Source organism: Hydra vulgaris, chromosome 13, assembly GCF_038396675.1.
Source record: "Hydra vulgaris chromosome 13, alternate assembly HydraT2T_AEP".
NCBI classification, from domain to species: domain Eukaryota; kingdom Metazoa; phylum Cnidaria; class Hydrozoa; order Anthoathecata; family Hydridae; genus Hydra; species Hydra vulgaris.
This window is the reverse complement of record NC_088932.1, coordinates 39,732,821-39,739,623: the sequence shown is the minus strand read 5'-3', so window position 1 is coordinate 39,739,623 and position 6,803 is coordinate 39,732,821.

Genomic DNA, 6,803 nt, shown 5'->3' with positions numbered 1-6,803 from the left:
AAAAAAACAGAGTCTTTATTAATGGTTTATACAAAACAAAACACACATATATTTAAGGAAGTTAGTTAACGCAAACCAATTATGATGAAATGTTAATTTTCTAGTTTGCAAAGCACCATCGCCAATACTTTTTAGTTTGTAAAGCATCATGGCTATTAAACGATTAACTTTGGGATAGCCTGTTTAAACCCTCACTATGTTTTTTAGTATCTACAGATAAGAGCTCAATTAGTTTTAAAATAAATTTTACGCCTTTTAGCTGCAAAATTATTTTGTAGCTGGTTGGTGGTAATGTAACGGTCACCTAAAAATGCTAAGCGAGAACGAGGCTATCCCACGGAGTTTTTGTTGTTATTTTTTTAACATTATATTTTGCCGTTTAATAAATATAACAGTTTCTATAAATTTACACTTCAGTTAATGGCCGGAGCAAGAAAAAGGCATTGATTTGCTTTATCGCCGAGCAGCGTGTTACAATTTATTATTTTTACAAAGTTGTTTCAAGAATATATAGTATAAAAGAAAAAGTGAATAAATGATTACAAAAAATATATAAAAAATAAAGTAAGATATCGTTTAATACACAATATCATAAATAGATTGGGTAAAAGTAAGAGTGAATATATAAAAACTTTATATATATATATGCATATATATATATATATATATATATATATATATATATATATATATATATATATATATATATATACACACACATTAAAAATAAGTGGGAGTCATATTTTTTGTCTAATTAATGCTTACCATTAAAAATTATGCACACTATTACGGTAATCAAATGCTATAATTGATTTTGTTATTAATTCAGAAAAAACACTAAATTTTTTAAAAAATATCTAGATTATAAAATGACCTTAATTTTTTTATTCAAATTATCTCTTAAAATAAGAATCTAAAAAAATAAATTTTTTTGGTACTTTTTATAGTCGTAGTTCTACTTATTGCAATAAACAAATAAAAGTTATTGTACTTGAAGTCATCAGTTAACCCTTAAAGCGCGACGAGGTTATAACGTTAGAGCCCTAATAGCCACAATCGTGGCTTTAAAAGTGGCCTTTGAATTTATGAATTTTTACAGCAAAACACCGCTGTTCGTTCATTAAAAATGGTAGCATTAAATAGAGCACATTTTTTCTATCTTTTGGTATATTATTTTTATATATTTCTTATGTTGTTCAATTTACTGGTGAATCAGAACCCAAGCACTCAATTTCACCTGAGTCTAAGCCTATTGAATATCTTCACTTGTTTTTTACTCATGAATTTTTGCAAAATGTAGTAAATTTTACCATTAATTATGCTGAAACATGGATTCAAAATAGTCAACAACATTTGAGGTCCCATCCAACATCAAGAGGTCATAAATGGATTAAACAGGGAAAGACCAATCTTTTAAAGATAAGAGCTTTCTTTGGAGTTGCAATCAACATGGCTCTCAATAAAAAAGCTAACCTTAAACTGTACTGGGAAATAAGTCATCCTTGTGCATCTACTCCCTGGTTTGTTACCCACTTCAATTGTGACCGATTTCAACTTTTGCTTAAATTTCTTCATTTTACAGACATCAATGTGTCAGTTCAACAACCACTCAATAAAGTTTATAAAATTAATTTTTTAGTTGAATATTTTGACAACCAATTTTTTTAATACTATTATCCACAAAGAAACATTTCTATAGAGAGTATGGTTGGCTACAAAAGAAAGACACCACATCTGCGTCAATATATGCCGAACAAACGTCATTCTAGATTTGGGATTAAGTTATGGTGTGTTTCAGACAGCACTTGTGCTTATTTGTGCCAATTTGAAATTTACAAAGGAGAAAAAGACCTAGATGTAGCAGCATTGCCTATTGTATGACTTTAACTATAGTTTAGTTTTCCGTCATTAGCGCCAAACAAATTTCCTCCATCAACGTCACCACTTAGGTATTGACAATTATTATACTTCTCCTCAACTGTTATTAGATCTATATGGTCATCAGAACACTGCATCAGGCACAGTGAAAGTCAACAGGAAAGGCCTACCAGAAATCTGTATTAAGTCAAAATTAAAAAACAAAGAGGTTTGCCATTATAGAAAAGGTCCTTTGTTGTGTGTGGCATTCCAAGATGGTAAAAAAAGTCTATATTACTATCTACTGTTGCCAAAGCAGAGTTTATTGAAATGCATAACAGACGAGAAAATATAGCTATGAAACCAAATGTTGTTGTCCTTTATTATAAAACCATGGGCGATGTAGATTTGGGTGAGTCACAGCTCTATGTGTACTTGTCTGATCGTAAAACAATAGAGGAGACATCTAAAGTTGCTTTTTCTCTATTTGGTAGGGCAATTTTAAATAGCTATTTATTGTTTAAGCTCAATACAAATACACATAAATCAATGTCAAGAATAGATTTTATGATGGCTATAATGGAAAGTTTTGCCGGAGATTATTTTCCAGTGAAAGTAATTTCTAAAAGACGTACATCAAGAGAGATTGAAGCGGCTAGAAGTACAATTGTCCCATACCCACTTCCCCAACATGCAGCAAATAACAATCCATTATATGGTCACAATCTTGTGAAAGTTAGTGCAAGAAAAAAATAAAATATGTAGCTGGGCACCAAACTCAATAAATTACAAAAATAGGTGTTTTCTTGTTTCTTTTTTTGTTATGTTTTTCGGCAATTTTTTTTAGTTGAATTTTTCTGAACGGCGTTTGAATTTTATTGAGCGCTAAAAGGATTAAACAATGGAAGACAATATACCTCAGACTATTTTGCCAGCATACAACGTCACATCTTTTTTCTTTAGCCGTATTTATTGATTATCGATATTGCTTGCTCAGATGTTGAATTGCCTAAATATATATATTTATATATATATATATATATATATATATATATATATATATATATATATATATATATATACACAAAAAAAATAAAAAGGGAGAAAATGTGATTTTCGATAATGGTTATTGTCAAAAAATTTTAACCTTTTTTTAATGATTGCAAGAAATAATTACTTCGCTTTTCAGTTTTTAAATTATATATCTGATCCATTTTTAAAAGAAAGATTTATAATAATATAAATCACAATCTGTGTTTAATAAAAACTGTTTGGAATCAGTTTTGAACTGATGTAGAGATTTTTTTTTCCGGAAACAAAATTTGGGAATCTTTGCCACAAAAATGGTTCGTGATTTTGAACTGAATAAGAATCTTGTTTAGAATAAGATTTTAGTATAACAAAGATGTTTGCAGAAAATCTTGTAGCATATTTATGGTGTATTTCTTTAAAATAAGTTTCAAATATTTTGGGGGACAGTCCATATTTTATTTTATGCATGAACTGTAGAACAAGATGGATATTAAGTTTGAAAATATTCACGGCACTAATTATACATAAAAGAGGTTCACAAGGAATCGCTCTACCAGCTCCAAATATGATTCTAACAACATATTTTTCCTTGCTATAAAGTTTTTTAGCTTAGTGTGATTAGTACTCGCCCACATGATGTTGCCGTAAGTATAGTAACTACAAATAAAGGAAAAATATAAACTTTTTAAGGACTTAAAATTTAAAAGTGGCTTAACTCTATGTTTTTTGAGATTTTTTTTCTATTGAATTGATTTGAACTATCCAAGATATATTTTCATCAAAATTCACACCTAAAACATTTACAGATATTTGCCTTTTGATGTTAGTTATTCATTAAAGATTGGGAAGAATATGTGGTACTTCATTTGTTTTGATTGGTTTGTGGAATAGAGAAAATTTAGTTTTTTGAACATTCAAAGACAATTTGTTGCATATAAACTATTCATTTACCTTATTTAATTCTTCATTTACTACTGTTAAAAGTGTTTCAATATTTTTGTGAGAAAAATAAAGATTCGAGTCATCTGCGAATAAAATAAAATTTATTAAGTTTGATGTTGAAGACAAATCATTTATGTATAGTAAGAAAAGTAAAATGTCCAAGTATAACCCTGTGGGAAACCGCAAATTACAGTTTTTTTGGTCGTCTCTAAATTTTCAAATTGTACATATTGTTTTCTGTTTGAAAGGTAATTTTCAAACCAGAGTAAGTTTGTCTCCTTTATTCCGTAATATTCAAGATTTTTCATTAGAATGGAATGATTCACCGTATTAAAAGCTTTTGACAGATCAATGAAAACTTCGAACGTAAAACAGTCTTCTGTAAATCATTAGATAAGTGATTAACTAACTCTACTATTGCGTGATCTGTTGAATGTTGTTTTTTGAAACCAAATTGCTTACTGTATAACATGCTGTTTTCAGTTAAATGATATTACAGCCTATTGTACACTATACGTTCAAGCAATTTCAAGAAACAAGATAAAACAGATATAGGCCTGTAGTTAGAAGGTTCTGACTCTTCTCCAGACTTAAGAACTGGAGTTACTCTGGCAATTTTTAAATTATCCGTAACTTTACCTGATTTAAGTGACTGATTGAAGAAATGAAACAAAGATGGTTCAATTATTTCTTAGACTAATTACAATATATTAACGCTAACTTTATCCGATCCTGCACTTTTGTTACTTTTTAAGCTTAGTAATGCAGCCCGCAACTCAAGTATATCTAGCTTTGACTAGTTCATTTTTTTGTTAGAATTTGTTAGATAAGAATCAAATGTCGAAGAAGTTAAAAGAATACTTTGTGCTAAATTAGAGCTAACATTAATGAGGAAACTGTTAAACTCTTCAGCTATTAGTGCTTTATCATAAATTGACTCACCGTCAATTAAAAGTTTTTTTGGCAGAGCCAAAAGTGTTAGGGTCAATTTCATTTTGGTTAGCTCCTGACATTAAATCTGCAGCTTGTTTATCTTCTTGGAAAGGTAATTTTTTTAAAATATGCAACCGAGTCAATAACTTGTGCAAATTATTGTTTTTCAGTTCGGATGATTCTTTTGCGACGAAATTCCTCTCACTTTCATAGTTTACGTCTCCATCTTTGAGAAGTTTTTGTTTTAATTTTATGGAGTGACATGCTGATAGACATTCATCCTTTACTGTCTTGGCGACATCAGGAAAAGCCCAATATTTAGCTTGTTTTTTTAATCAAGTAACAAAACCTAGCTTCTCCTTCATTTTGGTTTGTGCTCGTAAAAATGTGATATTTCTTCTTGGTTTAAATAATCAATCAAGTTTTCACACATGGCATTGTATTCATTGTTATCGTTTCTTGTAGGAGTTTGAAAAAGTAACTTTTTTTTTTTTACATTTTTCCATGCTAAATAAAATATAAATGACGTATTCCGCGAATCTTCATTAATTTGTGATGCAATTAAACAGGCCGGTCGCAGCCGAGGAGAGGGGGAGCTACAGGGCATTTCTCCCCCTAATAATTTTTCAAATAAATGGTTTTGAAAATTGACTGAAATAATGACTAAAAAAACAAGTTCCTTAAAACTATTTCGGGTACCCTTCATCCAGCACTACCCGCCCTCCTCCATTAATTCAATTTATCATAACAACCATATATAACACAAAGTCAGGTTAGGCACACGTAGAAACCAACTTTCGATATAATAATTTCAACCAAATAGAACATCCTAAAAGTTTTTTTTTAATACACGTCAATTTTTTTTTAAGTATTAAATATTGACAATTTATACCTATCTTTATACTAATGAGGTGTAATTACTTGTTACCTTACCGGGTGTAATTAATTGTTTCCTAAGTAGTTTGCAAAATAATTTGGTAATTTACACATGCCAAGAATGGATATTCTATATTGATACCTACTGTTGAAGTTTTTGATATTTCAAAAATTTCATCAGCAGCTGTTTTCATAATTATTAGGTGATAACATGGTTGTGGTGGTTGTTAAGTGTCAGTGACACATGTTTGTGTCAGTTACTATATTTAACATATACGCTTTGTAGCATTTTGGTTTTCTTTTGATATCTTCGTAATATCAGACCATTTTTAACACTTTCTTGGTTCAGTTTTCCATTTTTTAGTTGTGCAATTAAAATTTTTAGCTCTGTTATCTCTTTCATTAACTTTTTAATTGTATTTTCAGTTTTTAGAATTATATCAAGTCTCAGTTCGTTGTTTTCATTCATTTCTCATTCTTTACATTTATTACATTCAAACCAATTTAGTTACATGAAGCAGATTTTAAACAAATGTTGAACAAAAACGGCAAATGATTAAGGGACGAGATCAGAAACTCCGGCTTAAACGAAATAGCCTTAAAAAAACTAAAAACAGTTACGATGGTGAAAATGCTAGAAGTCAAAGAGTCCAATAAAAAGTTTTCAACCGTTGCTAATGTTAAAATCTAAGCAAACGTCTTCTTAACCGTCTAGACGATTATTTAAATATGACGTTTATATTGTTATCTATTGAAACAGCTATAATATCACCTGATCTGAATAAAAACATTTAAAACTGTCGTTTGTGGATATAACAAGTTATAAAATGTACAAAAAATGAAAGGAAACCCCTTTTTTGAATCTTTCTATTATAATAAACTAGATTTATAAGGTGATCGTTTATTACATGGTATAGGCATAAACTATATAAACTTTGGTTGAAGTTGTCCACAGAGCCAGGGTCTTTTCTTAATTTATTCTTATAAAAAGAAAAAACGTCAAGCTACAAATTATTTAATTTCAAAGACAAGATTTTTAGAAACAATGTTTTAAAAACACTCCTAAAGAGAATCTTGAGAAATATTGAAATAACTGTGATGAAACGGAGTTTGGTAATAAGTTAACTTTAAACAAAGTTTAATTGGAAAGTTCCAAAAAGTTG